Here is an 18160-nt window from a genome sequence, read left to right on the forward strand (position 1 = left end):
ATGCTGAAAAAAGTGTAAAAACCAGAAATGCAGGACAGGCCAGGGAGACGTGGGAGCCTTGCTACGCTGATGGGCGGGATGTTAATTGCCAACAGCCACTCTGGAGAAGTGTACGGTGTGTCCTGAAACATGTAATAAACACAGCTTAGAGAGCATAGGGCACTTCCACTCATGGGCGTATACATTGGGAAAACTGAAAATCCACAAGACACAGGCACCCCGAAGTGTAGGGCTGCTCTGTTTACAAGAACCTCCACTTCGGTACACCTTAAATAGCCCAGGATAGAGAAAAATGGATAAAGAAGTTGTGGTACTTATGCACAATGGAATATCACTCAGCCATGAAATCAATGTCATAAGGCGAGTAGCAGCCAGTATGATGAGTGGATTGAGGTACGATGACTCTAAGTGAAATAAGTCACACAGAAAAAGACACTTATCCTAAGATATCACTTATAGAGGGAATGATAAAATAGCTACCCTTGAACTGAATTACAAGACAGAACAGAGTCACACGTTTAGAAAACACACTATGGCTGCTTAACGGGAAAGGTCCGGTGGGGTGATGCATAAAACAAGGGTTTGAAATTAGCTCAGATACCGTTCCATAAGCCAAATATGTAATGGACAAGACGTACACCCTGCTCAGTGAAATGGACTCAACACCACCTATTCACCGCACAAGAATATATCTGACTAGTAAGAATCTTAAAACCTATGTATTGATATCTCTCTGGAAGTGAATCAAGAGGGTGTAAAGCGGCATAAACACAGCAGTGAAAAGCAGCTAAGCCCCATTATCAAAATAAATTACTTGAAAAAAACCCATAAAACAAAGACAGTGAAAGAGAGAGAAATTCATACAAAATCCATTCAGGGGCTCTGATGCAACCTGGATTGACCATATCTAGACCCACAGCTGGATGAGACCTAAGGCTGGACACTCTTGGGGCTGAGAGGATTGGTGAGGTTGGGTGAGCAAACGCAGACCCTTTAAAGTAATACTGCGTGGTACCCATCCCATGGGTCCCAAATCTCCAGGTTCAAGGGCATCTTCCCACATCGAAAACATGCCTGGGAAACCCAGAAGATGGTACACCGCGTGATCGGGAAAGGTTTCTAAAACGCACCTCATTTCTCCTCTCCTTGTGCTCGGGTTCGCCATTCCAGCCGCTTTACTAACAATCTCCCTACGTGGAGAATCAGCACCGTTAACCTCCTGTTTCGTACAGGTTGCAATTTGTCCTGAGGATGAACGGGAAGAGGGGGAACCAATGAGAGACTAGCTCTAGGTGTTGGGACAGGCACAGGTCACTCTATTTTTCCGTCAGGAAGAAGAATGAACCACAGGCTCAGCCTGCACCCCCGGAACCAGAATAGGGTCTGAAGCAATCCTGCGCTTTTGCGGCCAGCTCCCAAAAAAGCGAGTTGACAAATGGAGCTCAGGGGCACTGCAATTCACAAACCTGCAGAGTTATAAATGATAACTCTCGTCCACAAATATATTGAGGGAAGGCAACGAAGAGGATTTGAAAGCAAGGCAGAATTGCAGGAAACAGATTTCAGGAGGTAGATGCGACTCGCCTTTAAAGCACATGAAAAGCGGCAAAACGTCGACAATGATGCCCTTGGCCAAAAAGGGCGTATGCGTTTTTTCCTGAATATATTCAGGAAAAAACGCATACGCCCTTTTTGGCCAACCAAGCAAGCCGGAAAGGCCAATCAGCACTACAAAGAAGTCTCGCTTGCCATCGGTCAAAAGGGCCATGCTGAAAAAAGTGTAAAAACCAGAAATGCAGGACAGGCCAGGGAGACGTGGGAGCCTTGCTACGCTGATGGGCGGGATGTAAATTGCCAACAGCCACTCTGGAGAAGTGTACGGTGTGTCCTGAAACATGTAATAAACACAGCTTAGAGAGCATAGGGCACTTCCACTCATGGGCGTATACATTGGGAAAACTGAAAATCCACAAGACACAGGCACCCCGAAGTGTAGGGCTGCTCTGTTTACAAGAACCTCCACTTCGGTACACCTTAAATAGCCCAGGATAGAGAAAAATGGATAAAGAAGTTGTGGTACTTATGCACAATGGAATATCACTCAGCCATGTAATCAATGTCATAAGGCGAGTAGCAGCCAGTATGATGAGTGGATTGAGGTACGATGACTCTAAGTGAAATAAGTCACACAGAAAAAGACACTTATCCTAAGATATCACTTATAGAGGGAATGATAAAATAGCTACCCTTGAACTGAATTACAAGACAGAACAGAGTCACACGTTTAGAAAACACACTATGGCTGCTTAACGGGAAAGGTCCGGTGGGGTGATGCATAAAACAAGGGTTTGAAATTAGCTCAGATACCGTTCCATAAGCCAAATATGTAATGGACAAGACGTACACCCTGCTCAGTGAAATGGACTCAACACCACCTATTCACCGCACAAGAATATATCTGACTAGTAAGAATCTTAAAACCTATGTATTGCTATCTCTCTGGAAGTGAATCAAGAGGGTGTAAAGCGGCATAAACACAGCAGTGAAAAGCAGCTAAGCCCCATTATCAAAATAAATTACTTGAAAAAAACCCATAAAACAAAGACAGTGAAAGAGAGAGAAATTCATACAAAATCCATTCAGGGGCTCTGATGCAACCTGGATTGACCATATCTAGACCCACAGCTGGATGAGACCTAAGGCTGGACACTCTTGGGGCTGAGAGGATTGGTGAGGTTGGGTGAGCAAACGCAGACCCTTTAAAGTAATACTGCGTGGTACCCATCCCATGGGTCCCAAATCTCCAGGTTCAAGGGCATCTTCCCACATCGAAAACATGCCTGGGAAACCCAGAAGATGGTACACCGCGTGATCGGGAAAGGTTTCTAAAACGCACCTCATTTCTCCTCTCCTTGTGCTCGGGTTCGCCATTCCAGCCGCTTTACTAACAATCTCCCTACGTGGAGAATCAGCACCGTTAACCTCCTGTTTCGTACAGGTTGCAATTTGTCCTGAGGATGAACGGGAAGAGGGGGAACCAATGAGAGACTAGCTCTAGGTGTTGGGACAGGCACAGGTCACTCTATTTTTCCGTCAGGAAGAAGAATGAACCACAGGCTCAGCCTGCACCCCCGGAACCAGAATAGGGTCTGAAGCAATCCTGCGCTTTTGCGGCCAGCTCCCAAAAAAGCGAGTTGACAAATGGAGCTCAGGGGCACTGCAATTCACAAACCTGCAGAGTTATAAATGATAACTCTCGTCCACAAATATATTGAGGGAAGGCAACGAAGAGGATTTGAAAGCAAGGCAGAATTGCAGGAAACAGATTTCAGGAGGTAGATGCGACTCGCCTTTAAAGCACATGAAAAGCGGCAAAACGTCGACAATGATGCCCTTGGCCAAAAAGGGCGTATGCGTTTTTTCCTGAATATATTCAGGAAAAAACGCATACGCCCTTTTTGGCCAACCAAGCAAGCCGGAAAGGCCAATCAGCACTACAAAGAAGTCTCGCTTGCCATCGGTCAAAAGGGCCATGCTGAAAAAAGTGTAAAAACCAGAAATGCAGGACAGGCCAGGGAGACGTGGGAGCCTTGCTACGCTGATGGGCGGGATGTAAATTGCCAACAGCCACTCTGGAGAAGTGTACGGTGTGTCCTGAAACATGTAATAAACACAGCTTAGAGAGCATAGGGCACTTCCACTCATGGGCGTATACATTGGGAAAACTGAAAATCCACAAGACACAGGCACCCCGAAGTGTAGGGCTGCTCTGTTTACAAGAACCTCCACTTCGGTACACCTTAAATAGCCCAGGATAGAGAAAAATGGATAAAGAAGTTGTGGTACTTATGCACAATGGAATATCACTCAGCCATGTAATCAATGTCATAAGGCGAGTAGCAGCCAGTATGATGAGTGGATTGAGGTACGATGACTCTAAGTGAAATAAGTCACACAGAAAAAGACACTTATCCTAAGATATCACTTATAGAGGGAATGATAAAATAGCTACCCTTGAACTGAATTACAAGACAGAACAGAGTCACACGTTTAGAAAACACACTATGGCTGCTTAACGGGAAAGGTCCGGTGGGGTGATGCATAAAACAAGGGTTTGAAATTAGCTCAGATACCGTTCCATAAGCCAAATATGTAATGGACAAGACGTACACCCTGCTCAGTGAAATGGACTCAACACCACCTATTCACCGCACAAGAATATATCTGACTAGTAAGAATCTTAAAACCTATGTATTGATATCTCTCTGGAAGTGAATCAAGAGGGTGTAAAGCGGCATAAACACAGCAGTGAAAAGCAGCTAAGCCCCATTATCAAAATAAATTACTTGAAAAAAACCCATAAAACAAAGACAGTGAAAGAGAGAGAAATTCATACAAAATCCATTCAGGGGCTCTGATGCAACCTGGATTGACCATATCTAGACCCACAGCTGGATGAGACCTAAGGCTGGACACTCTTGGGGCTGAGAGGATTGGTGAGGTTGGGTGAGCAAACGCAGACCCTTTAAAGTAATACTGCGTGGTACCCATCCCATGGGTCCCAAATCTCCAGGTTCAAGGGCATCTTCCCACATCGAAAACATGCCTGGGAAACCCAGAAGATGGTACACCGCGTGATCGGGAAAGGTTTCTAAAACGCACCTCATTTCTCCTCTCCTTGTGCTCGGGTTCGCCATTCCAGCCGCTTTACTAACAATCTCCCTACGTGGAGAATCAGCACCGTTAACCTCCTGTTTCGTACAGGTTGCAATTTGTCCTGAGGATGAACGGGAAGAGGGGGAACCAATGAGAGACTAGCTCTAGGTGTTGGGACAGGCACAGGTCACTCTATTTTTCCGTCAGGAAGAAGAATGAACCACAGGCTCAGCCTGCACCCCCGGAACCAGAATAGGGTCTGAAGCAATCCTGCGCTTTTGCGGCCAGCTCCCAAAAAAGCGAGTTGACAAATGGAGCTCAGGGGCACTGCAATTCACAAACCTGCAGAGTTATAAATGATAACTCTCGTCCACAAATATATTGAGGGAAGGCAACGAAGAGGATTTGAAAGCAAGGCAGAATTGCAGGAAACAGATTTCAGGAGGTAGATGCGACTCGCCTTTAAAGCACATGAAAAGCGGCAAAACGTCGACAATGATGCCCTTGGCCAAAAAGGGCGTATGCGTTTTTTCCTGAATATATTCAGGAAAAAACGCATACGCCCTTTTTGGCCAACCAAGCAAGCCGGAAAGGCCAATCAGCACTACAAAGAAGTCTCGCTTGCCATCGGTCAAAAGGGCCATGCTGAAAAAAGTGTAAAAACCAGAAATGCAGGACAGGCCAGGGAGACGTGGGAGCCTTGCTACGCTGATGGGCGGGATGTTAATTGCCAACAGCCACTCTGGAGAAGTGTACGGTGTGTCCTGAAACATGTAATAAACACAGCTTAGAGAGCATAGGGCACTTCCACTCATGGGCGTATACATTGGGAAAACTGAAAATCCACAAGACACAGGCACCTCAAAGTGTAGGGCTGCTCTGTTTACAAGAACCTCCACTTTGGTACACCTTAAATAGCCCAGGATAGAGAAAAATGGATAAAGAAGTTGTGGTACTTATGCACAATGGAATATCACTCAGCCATGAAATCAATGTCATAAGGCGAGTAGCAGCCAGTACATTGAATGGATTTAGGTACGATGACTCTAAGTGAAATAAGTCACACAGAAAAAGACACTTATCCTACGATATCACTTATAGAGGGAATGTCAAAATCGCTACCCTTGAACTGAATTACAAGACAGAACACAGTCACACGTTTAGAAAACACACTATGGCTGCTTAACGGGAAAGGTCAGGTGGGGTGATGCATAAAACAAGGGTTTGAAATTAGCTCAGATACCGTTCCATAAGCCAAATATGTAATGGACAAGACGTACACCCTGCTCAGTGAAATGGACTCAACACCACCTATTCACCTCACAAGAATATATCTGACTAGTAAGAATCTTAAAACCTATGTATTGCTATCTCTCTGGAAGTGAATCAAGAGGGTGTAAAGCGGCATAAACACAGCAGTGAAAAGCAGCTAATCCCCTTATCAAAATAAATTACTTAAAAAAAACCCATAAAACAAAGACAGTGAAAGAGAGAGAAATTCTTACAAAATCCATTCAGGGGCTCTGATGCAACCTGGATTGACCATATCTAGACCCACAGCTGGATGATACATAAGGCTGGACACTCTTGGGGCTGAGAGGATTGGTGAGGTTGGGTGAGCAAACGCAGACCCTTTAAAGTAATACTGCGTGGTATCCATCCCATGGGTCCCAAATCTCCAGGTTCAAGGGCATCTGCCCACATCGAAAATATGCCTGGGAAACCCAGAAGATGGTACACCGTGTGATCGGGAAAGGTTTCTAAAACGCACCTCATTTCTCCTCTCCTTGTGCTCGGGTTCGCCATTCCAGCCGCTTTACTAACAATCTCCCTACGTGGAGAATCAGCACCGTTAACCTCCTGTTTCGTACAGGTTGCAATTTGTCCTGAGGATGAACGGGAAGAGGGGGAACCAATGAGAGACTAGCTCTAGGTGTTGGGACAGGCACAGGTCACTCTATTTTTCCATCAGGAAGAAGAATGAACCACAGGCTCAGCCTGCCCCCCCGGAACCAGAATAGGGTCTGAAGCAATCCTGCGCTTTTGCGGCCAGCTCCCAAAAAAGCGAGTTGACAAATGGAGCTCAGGGGCACTGCAATTCACAAACCTGCAGAGTTATAAATGATAACTCTTGTCCACAAATATATTGAGGGAAGGCAACGAAGAGGATTTGAAAGCAAGGCAGAATTGCAGGAAACAGATTTCAGGAGGTAGATGCGACTCGCCTTTAAAGCACATGAAAAGCGGCAAAACGACGACAATGATGCCCTTGGCCAAAAAGGGCGTATGCGATTTTTCCTGAATATATTCAGGAAAAAACGCATACGCCCTTTTTGGCCAACCAAGCAAGCTGGAAAGGCAAATCAGCACTACAAAGAAGTCTCGCTTGCCATCGGTCAAAAGGGCCATGCTGAAAAAAGTGTAAAAACCAGAAATGCAGGACAGGCCAGGGAGACGTGGGAGCCTTGCTACGCTGATGGGCGGGATGTAAATTGCCAACAGCCACTCTGGAGAAGTGTACGGTGTGTCCTGAAACATGTAATAAACACAGCTTAGAGAGCATAGGGCACTTCCACTCATGGGCGTATACATTGGGAAAACTGAAAATCCACAAGACACAGGCACCTCAAAGTGTAGGGCTGCTCTGTTTACAAGAACCTCCACTTTGGTACACCTTAAATAGCCCAGGATAGAGAAAAATGGATAAAGAAGTTGTGGTACTTATGCACAATGGAATATCACTCAGCCATGAAATCAATGTCATAAGGCGAGTAGCAGCCAGTACATTGAATGGATTTAGGTACGATGACTCTAAGTGAAATAAGTCACACAGAAAAAGACACTTATCCTACGATATCACTTATAGAGGGAATGTCAAAATCGCTACCCTTGAACTGAATTACAAGACAGAACACAGTCACACGTTTAGAAAACACACTATGGCTGCTTAACGGGAAAGGTCAGGTGGGGTGATGCATAAAACAAGGGTTTGAAATTAGCTCAGATACCGTTCCATAAGCCAAATATGTAATGGACAAGACGTACACCCTGCTCAGTGAAATGGACTCAACACCACCTATTCACCTCACAAGAATATATCTGACTAGTAAGAATCTTAAAACCTATGTATTGCTATCTCTCTGGAAGTGAATCAAGAGGGTGTAAAGCGGCATAAACACAGCAGTGAAAAGCAGCTAATCCCCATTATCAAAATAAATTACTTAAAAAAAAACCCATAAAACAAAGACAGTGAAAGAGAGAGAAATTCTTACAAAATCCATTCAGGGGCTCTGATGCAACCTGGATTGACCATATCTAGACCCACAGCTGGATGAGACATAAGGCTGGACACTCTTGGGGCTGAGAGGATTGGTGAGGTTGGGTGAGCTAACGCAGACCCTTTAAAGTAATACTGCGTGGTATCCATCCCATGGGTCCCAAATCTCCAGGTTCAAGGGCATCTGCCCACATCGAAAATATGCCTGGGAAACCCAGAAGATGGTACACCGTGTGATCGGGAAAGGTTTCTAAAACGCACCTCATTTCTCCTCTCCTTGTGCTCGGGTTCGCCATTCCAGCCGCTTTACTAACAATCTCCCTACGTGGAGAATCAGCACCGTTAACCTCCTGTTTCGTACAGGTTGCAATTTGTCCTGAGGATGAACGGGAAGAGGGGGAACCAATGAGAGACTAGCTCTAGGTGTTGGGACAGGCACAGGTCACTCTATTTTTCCGTCAGGAAGAAGAATGAACCACAGGCTCAGCCTGCACCCCCGGAACCAGAATAGGGTCTGAAGCAATCCTGCGCTTTTGCGGCCAGCTCCCAAAAAAGCGAGTTGACAAATGGAGCTCAGGGGCACTGCAATTCACAAACCTGCAGAGTTATAAATGATAACTCTCGTCCACAAATATATTGAGGGAAGGCAACGAAGAGGATTTGAAAGCAAGGCAGAATTGCAGGAAACAGATTTCAGGAGGTAGATGCGACTCGCCTTTAAAGCACATGAAAAGCGGCAAAACGTCGACAATGATGCCCTTGGCCAAAAAGGGCGTATGCGTTTTTTCCTGAATATATTCAGGAAAAAACGCATACGCCCTTTTTGGCCAACCAAGCAAGCCGGAAAGGCCAATCAGCACTACAAAGAAGTCTCGCTTGCCATCGGTCAAAAGGGCCATGCTGAAAAAAGTGTAAAAACCAGAAATGCAGGACAGGCCAGGGAGACGTGGGAGCCTTGCTACGCTGATGGGCGGGATGTTAATTGCCAACAGCCACTCTGGAGAAGTGTACGGTGTGTCCTGAAACATGTAATAAACACAGCTTAGAGAGCATAGGGCACTTCCACTCATGGGCGTATACATTGGGAAAACTGAAAATCCACAAGACACAGGCACCTCAAAGTGTAGGGCTGCTCTGTTTACAAGAACCTCCACTTTGGTACACCTTAAATAGCCCAGGATAGAGAAAAATGGATAAAGAAGTTGTGGTACTTATGCACAATGGAATATCACTCAGCCATGAAATCAATGTCATAAGGCTAGTAGCAGCCAGTACGATGAGTGGATTGAGGTACGATGACTCTAAGTGAAATAAGTCACACAGAAAAAGACACTTATCCTACGATATCACTTATAGAGGGAATGTCAAAATCGCTACCCTTGAACTGAATTACAAGACAGAACACAGTCACACGTTTAGAAAACACACTATGGCTGCTTAACGGGAAAGGTCAGGTGGGGTGATGCATAAAACAAGGGTTTGAAATTAGCTCACATACCGTTCCATAAGCCAAATATGTAATGGACAAGACGTACACCCTGCTCAGTGAAATGGACTCAACACCACCTATTCACCTCACAAGAATATATCTGACTAGTAAGAATCTTAAAACCTATGTATTGCTATCTCTCTGGAAGTGAATCAAGAGGGTGTAAAGCGGCATAAACACAGCAGTGAAAAGCAGCTAATCCCCATTATCAAAATAAATTACTTAAAAAAAACCCATAAAACAAAGACAGTGAAAGAGAGAGAAATTCTTACAAAATCCATTCAGGGGCTCTGATGCAACCTGGATTGACCATATCTAGACCCACAGCTGGATGAGACATAAGGCTGGACACTCTTGGGGCTGAGAGGATTGGTGAGGTTGGGTGAGCAAACGCAGACCCTTTAAAGTAATACTGCGTGGTATCCATCCCATGGGTCCCAAATCTCCAGGTTCAAGGGCATCTGCCCACATCGAAAATATGCCTGGGAAACCCAGAAGATGGTACACCGTGTGATCGGGAAAGGTTTCTAAAACGCACCTCATTTCTCCTCTACTTGTGCTCGGGTTCGCCATTGCAGCCGCTTTACTAACAATCTCCCTACGTGGAGAATCAGCACCGTTAACCTCCTGTTTCGTACAGGTTTCAATTTGTCCTGAGGATGAACGGGAAGAGGGGGAACCAATGAGAGACTAGCTCTAGGTGTTGGGACAGGCACAGGTCACTCTATTTTTCCATCAGGAAGAAGAATGAACCACAGGCTCAGCCTGCCCCCCCGGAACCAGAATAGGGTCTGAAGCAATCCTGCGCTTTTGCGGCCAGCTCCCAAAAAAGCGAGTTGACAAATGGAGCTCAGGGGCACTGCAATTCACAAAACTGCAGAGTTATAAATGATAACTCTCGTCCACAAATATATTGAGGGAAGGCAACGAAGAGGATTTGAAAGCAAGGCAGAATTGCAGGAAACAGATTTCAGGAGGTAGATGCGACTCGCCTTTAAAGCACATGAAAAGCGGCAAAACGTCGACAATGATGCCCTTGGCCAAAAAGGGCGTATGCGTTTTTTCCTGAATATATTCAGGAAAAAACGCATACGCCCTTTTTGGCCAACCAAGCAAGCCGGAAAGGCCAATCAGCACTACAAAGAAGTCTCGCTTGCCATCGGTCAAAAGGGCCATGCTGAAAAAAGTGTAAAAACCAGAAATGCAGGACAGGCCAGGGAGACGTGGGAGCCTTGCTACGCTGATGGGCGGGATGTTAATTGCCAACAGCCACTCTGGAGAAGTGTACGGTGTGTCCTGAAACATGTAATAAACACAGCTTAGAGAGCATAGGGCACTTCCACTCATGGGCGTATACATTGGGAAAACTGAAAATCCACAAGACACAGGCACCCCAAAGTGTAGGGCTGCTCTGTTTACAAGAACCTCCACTTCGGTACACCTTAAATAGCCCAGGATAGAGAAAAATGGATAAAGAAGTTGTGGTACTTATGCACAATGGAATATCACTCAGCCATGAAATCAATGTCATAAGGCGAGTAGCAGCCAGTATGATGAGTGGATTGAGGTACGATGACTCTAAGTGAAATAAGTCACACAGAAAAAGACACTTATCCTAAGATATCACTTATAGAGGGAATGATAAAATAGCTACCCTTGAACTGAATTACAAGACAGAACAGAGTCACACGTTTAGAAAACACACTATGGCTGCTTAACGGGAAAGGTCCGGTGGGGTGATGCATAAAACAAGGGTTTGAAATTAGCTCAGATACCGTTCCATAAGCCAAATATGTAATGGACAAGACGTACACCCTGCTCAGTGAAATGGACTCAACACCACCTATTCACCGCACAAGAATATATCTGACTAGTAAGAATCTTAAAACCTATGTATTGATATCTCTCTGGAAGTGAATCAAGAGGGTGTAAAGCGGCATAAACACAGCAGTGAAAAGCAGCTAAGCCCCATTATCAAAATAAATTACTTGAAAAAAACCCATAAAACAAAGACAGTGAAAGAGAGAGAAATTCATACAAAATCCATTCAGGGGCTCTGATGCAACCTGGATTGACCATATCTAGACCCACAGCTGGATGAGACCTAAGGCTGGACACTCTTGGGGCTGAGAGGATTGGTGAGGTTGGGTGAGCAAACGCAGACCCTTTAAAGTAATACTGCGTGGTACCCATCCCATGGGTCCCAAATCTCCAGGTTCAAGGGCATCTTCCCACATCGAAAACATGCCTGGGAAACCCAGAAGATGGTACACCGCGTGATCGGGAAAGGTTTCTAAAACGCACCTCATTTCTCCTCTCCTTGTGCTCGGGTTCGCCATTCCAGCCGCTTTACTAACAATCTCCCTACGTGGAGAATCAGCACCGTTAACCTCCTGTTTCGTACAGGTTGCAATTTGTCCTGAGGATGAACGGGAAGAGGGGGAACCAATGAGAGACTAGCTCTAGGTGTTGGGACAGGCACAGGTCACTCTATTTTTCCGTCAGGAAGAAGAATGAACCACAGGCTCAGCCTGCACCCCCGGAACCAGAATAGGGTCTGAAGCAATCCTGCGCTTTTGCGGCCAGCTCCCAAAAAAGCGAGTTGACAAATGGAGCTCAGGGGCACTGCAATTCACAAACCTGCAGAGTTATAAATGATAACTCTCGTCCACAAATATATTGAGGGAAGGCAACGAAGAGGATTTGAAAGCAAGGCAGAATTGCAGGAAACAGATTTCAGGAGGTAGATGCGACTCGCCTTTAAAGCACATGAAAAGCGGCAAAACGTCGACAATGATGCCCTTGGCCAAAAAGGGCGTATGCGTTTTTTCCTGAATATATTCAGGAAAAAACGCATACGCCCTTTTTGGCCAACCAAGCAAGCCGGAAAGGCAAATCAGCACTACAAAGAAGTCTCGCTTGCCAACGGTCAAAAGGGCCGTGCTGAAAAAAGTGTAAAAACCAGAAATGCAGGACAGACCATGGAGACATGGGAGCCTTGCTACGCTGATGGGCGGGATGTAAATTGCCAGCAGCCACTCTGGAGACGTGTACGGTGTGTCCTGAAACATGTAATAAACACAGCTTAGAGAGCATAAGGCAGTTCCACTCATGGGCGTATACATTGGGAAAACTGAAAATCCACAAGACAAAGGCACCCCGAAGTGTAGGGCTGCTCTGTTTACAAGAACCTCCACTTCGGTACACCTTAAATAGCCCAGGATAGAGAAAAATGGATAAAGAAGTTGTGGTACTTATGCACAATGGAATATCACTCAGCAATGAAATCAATGTCATAAGGCTAGTAGCAGCCAGTACGATGAGTGGATTTAGGTACGATGACTCTAAGTGAAATAAGTCACACAGAAAAAGACACTTATCCTAAGATATCACTTATAGAGGGAATGTCAAAATCGCTACCCTACCCTTGAACTGAATTACAAGACAGAACAGAGTCACACGTTTAGAAAACAAACTATGGTTGCTTAACGGGAAAGGTCAGGTGGGGTGTTGCATAAAACAAGGTTTTGAAATTAGCTCAGATACCGTTCCATATACCAAATATGTAATGGACGAGACCTATTCCCTGCTTAGTGAAATGGACTCAACACCCCCTATTCACCGCAAAAGAATATATCTGACCAGTAAGAATCTTTAAACCTATGTATTGATATCTCTCTGGAAGTGAATCAAGAGGGTGTAAAGCGGCATAAACACAGCAGTGAAAAGCAGCTAAACTCCATTATAAAAATAAATTACTTTAAAAAAACCCATAAAACAAAGACAGTGAAAGAGTGAGAAATTCTTACAAAATCCATTCAGGGGCTCTGATGCAACCTGGATTGACCATATCTAGACCCACAGCTGGATGAGACATAAGGCTGGATACTCTTGGGGGTGAGAGGATTGGTGTGGTTGGGTGAGCAAACGCAGACCCTTTAAAGTAATACTGCGTGGTACCCATCCCACGGGTCCCAAATCTCCAGGTTCAAGGGCATCTTCCTACATCGAAAACATGCCTGGGAAACCCAGAAGATGGTACACCGTGTGATCGGGAAACGTTTCTAAAACGCACCTCATTTCTCCTCTCCTTGTGCTCGGGTTCGCCATTCCAGCCGCTTTACTAACAATCTCCCTACGTGGAGAATCAGCACCGTTAACCTCCTGTTTCGTACAGGTTGCAATTTGTCCTGAGGATGAACGGGAAGAGGGGGAACCAATGAGAGACTAGCTCTAGGTGTTGGGACAGGCACAGGTCACTCTATTTTTCCGTCAGGAAGAAGAATGAACCACAGGCTCAGCCTGCACCCCCGGAACCAGAATAGGGTCTGAAGCAATCCTGCGCTTTTGCGGCCAGCTCCCAAAAAAGCGAGTTGACAAATGGAGCTCAGGGGCACTGCAATTCACAAACCTGCAGAGTTATAAATGATAACTCTCGTCCACAAATATATTGAGGGAAGGCAACGAAGAGGATTTGAAAGCAAGGCAGAATTGCAGGAAACAGATTTCAGGAGGTAGATGCGACTCGCCTTTAAAGCACATGAAAAGCGGCAAAACGTCGACAATGATGCCCTTGGCCAAAAAGGGCGTATGCGTTTTTTCCTGAATACATTCAGGAAAAAACGCATACGCCCTTTTTGGCCAACCAAGCAAGCCGGAAAGGCAAATCAGCACTACAAAGAAGTCTCGCTTGCCATCGGTCAAAAGGGCCATGCTGAAAAAAGTGTAAAAACCAGAAATGCAGGACAGACCATGGAGACATGGGAGCCTTGCTATGCTGATGGGCGGGATGTAAATTGCCAACAGCCACTCTGGAGACGTGTACGGTGTGTCCTGAAACATGTAATAAACACAGCTTAGAGAGCATAGGGCACTTCCACTCATGGGCGTATACATTGGGAAAACTGAAAATCCACAAGACACAGGCACCTCAAAGTGTAGGGCTGCTCTGTTTACAAGAACCTCCACTTTGGTACACCTTAAATAGCCCAGGATAGAGAAAAATGGATAAAGAAGTTGTGGTACTTATGCACAATGGAATATCACTCAGCCATGAAATCAATGTCATAAGGCGAGTAGCAGCCAGTACATTGAATGGATTTAGGTACGATGACTCTAAGTGAAATAAGTCACACAGAAAAAGACACTTATCCTACGATATCACTTATAGAGGGAATGTCAAAATCGCTACCCTTGAACTGAATTACAAGACAGAACAGAGTCACACGTTTAGAAAACACACTATGGCTGCTTAACGGGAAAGGTCAGGTGGGGTGATGCATAAAACAAGGGTTTGAAATTAGCTCAGATACCGTTCCATAAGCCAAATATGTAATGGACAAGACGTACACCCTGCTCAGTGAAATGGACTCAACACCACCTATTCACCTCACAAGAATATATCTGACTAGTAAGAATCTTAAAACCTATGTATTGCTATCTCTCTGGAAGTGAATCAAGAGGGTGTAAAGCGGCATAAACACAGCAGTGAAAAGCAGCTAATCCCCATTATCAAAATAAATTACTTAAAAAAAACCCATAAAACAAAGACAGTGAAAGAGAGAGAAATTCTTACAAAATCCATTCAGGGGCTCTGATGCAACCTGGATTGACCATATCTAGACCCACAGCTGGATGAGACATAAGGCTGGACACTCTTGGGGCTGAGAGGATTGGTGAGGTTGGGTGAGCAAACGCAGACCCTTTAAAGTAATACTGCGTGGTATCCATCCCATGGGTCCCAAATCTCCAGGTTCAAGGGCATCTGCCCACATCGAAAATATGCCTGGGAAACCCAGAAGATGGTACACCGTGTGATCGGGAAAGGTTTCTAAAACGCACCTCATTTCTCCTCTCCTTGTGCTCGGGTTCGCCATTCCAGCCGCTTTACTAACAATCTCCCTACGTGGAGAATCAGCACCGTTAACCTCCTGTTTCGTACAGGTTGCAATTTGTCCTGAGGATGAACGGGAAGAGGGGGAACCAATGAGAGACTAGCTCTAGGTGTTGGGACAGGCACAGGTCACTCTATTTTTCCATCAGGAAGAAGAATGAACCACAGGCTCAGCCTGCCCCCCCGGAACCAGAATAGGGTCTGAAGCAATCCTGCGCTTTTGCGGCCAGCTCCCAAAAAAGCGAGTTGACAAATGGAGCTCAGGGGCACTGCAATTCACAAACCTGCAGAGTTATAAATGATAACTCTTGTCCACAAATATATTGAGGGAAGGCAACGAAGAGGATTTGAAAGCAAGGCAGAATTGCAGGAAACAGATTTCAGGAGGTAGATGCGACTCGCCTTTAAAGCACATGAAAAGCGGCAAAACGACGACAATGATGCCCTTGGCCAAAAAGGGCGTATGCGATTTTTCCTGAATATATTCAGGAAAAAACGCATACGCCCTTTTTGGCCAACCAAGCAAGCCGGAAAGGCAAATCAGCACTACAAAGAAGTCTCGCTTGCCATCGGTCAAAAGGGCCATGCTGAAAAAAGTGTAAAAACCAGAAATGCAGGACAGGCCAGGGAGACGTGGGAGCCTTGCTACGCTGATGGGCGGGATGTAAATTGCCAACAGCCACTCTGGAGAAGTGTACGCTGTGTCCTGAAACATGTAATAAACACAGCTTAGAGAGCATAGGGCACTTCCACTCATGGGCGTATACATTGGGAAAACTGAAAATCCACAACACACAGGCACCTCAAAGTGTAGGGCTGCTCTGTTTACAAGAACCTCCACTTTGGTACACCTTAAATAGCCCAGGATAGAGAAAAATGGATAAAGAAGTTGTGGTACTTATGCACAATGGAATATCACTCAGCCATGAAATCAATGTCATAAGGCGAGTAGCAGCCAGTACATTGAATGGATTTAGGTACGATGACTCTAAGTGAAATAAGTCACACAGAAAAAGACACTTATCCTACGATATCACTTATAGAGGGAATGTCAAAATCGCTACCCTTGAACTGAATTACAAGACAGAACACAGTCACACGTTTAGAAAACACACTATGGCTGCTTAACGGGAAAGGTCAGGTGGGGTGATGCATAAAACAAGGGTTTGAAATTAGCTCAGATACCGTTCCATAAGCCAAATATGTAATGGACAAGACGTACACCCTGCTCAGTGAAATGGACTCAACACCACCTATTCACCGCACAAGAATATATCTGACTAGTAAGAATCTTAAAACCTATGTATTGATATCTCTCTGGAAGTGAATCAAGAGGGTGTAAAGCGGCATAAACACAGCAGTGAAAAGCAGCTAAGCCCCATTATCAAAATAAATTACTTGAAAAAAACCCATAAAACAAAGACAGTGAAAGAGAGAGAAATTCATACAAAATCCATTCAGGGGCTCTGATGCAACCTGGATTGACCATATCTAGACCCACAGCTGGATGAGACCTAAGGCTGGACACTCTTGGGGCTGAGAGGATTGGTGAGGTTGGGTGAGCAAACGCAGACCCTTTAAAGTAATACTGCGTGGTACCCATCCCATGGGTCCCAAATCTCCAGGTTCAAGGGCATCTTCCCACATCGAAAACATGCCTGGGAAACCCAGAAGATGGTACACCGCGTGATCGGGAAAGGTTTCTAAAACGCACCTCATTTCTCCTCTCCTTGTGCTCGGGTTCGCCATTCCAGCCGCTTTACTAACAATCTCCCTACGTGGAGAATCAGCACCGTTAACCTCCTGTTTCGTACAGGTTGCAATTTGTCCTGAGGATGAACGGGAAGAGGGGGAACCAATGAGAGACTAGCTCTAGGTGTTGGGACAGGCACAGGTCACTCTATTTTTCCGTCAGGAAGAAGAATGAACCACAGGCTCAGCCTGCACCCCCGGAACCAGAATAGGGTCTGAAGCAATCCTGCGCTTTTGCGGCCAGCTCCCAAAAAAGCGAGTTGACAAATGGAGCTCAGGGGCACTGCAATTCACAAACCTGCAGAGTTATAAATGATAACTCTCGTCCACAAATATATTGAGGGAAGGCAACGAAGAGGATTTGAAAGCAAGGCAGAATTGCAGGAAACAGATTTCAGGAGGTAGATGCGACTCGCCTTTAAAGCACATGAAAAGCGGCAAAACGTCGACAATGATGCCCTTGGCCAAAAAGGGCGTATGCGTTTTTTCCTGAATATATTCAGGAAAAAACGCATACGCCCTTTTTGGCCAACCAAGCAAGCCGGAAAGGCCAATCAGCACTACAAAGAAGTCTCGCTTGCCATCGGTCAAAAGGGCCATGCTGAAAAAAGTGTAAAAACCAGAAATGCAGGACAGGCCAGGGAGACGTGGGAGCCTTGCTACGCTGATGGGCGGGATGTTAATTGCCAACAGCCACTCTGGAGAAGTGTACGGTGTGTCCTGAAACATGTAATAAACACAGCTTAGAGAGCATAGGGCACTTCCACTCATGGGCGTATACATTGGGAAAACTGAAAATCCACAAGACACAGGCACCCCGAAGTGTAGGGCTGCTCTGTTTACAAGAACCTCCACTTCGGTACACCTTAAATAGCCCAGGATAGAGAAAAATGGATAAAGAAGTTGTGGTACTTATGCACAATGGAATATCACTCAGCCATGTAATCAATGTCATAAGGCGAGTAGCAGCCAGTATGATGAGTGGATTGAGGTACGATGACTCTAAGTGAAATAAGTCACACAGAAAAAGACACTTATCCTAAGATATCACTTATAGAGGGAATGATAAAATAGCTACCCTTGAACTGAATTA

The sequence above is a fragment of the Eubalaena glacialis genome, chromosome 4, assembly GCF_028564815.1.
Source record: "Eubalaena glacialis isolate mEubGla1 chromosome 4, mEubGla1.1.hap2.+ XY, whole genome shotgun sequence".
NCBI lineage: Eukaryota > Metazoa > Chordata > Mammalia > Artiodactyla > Balaenidae > Eubalaena > Eubalaena glacialis.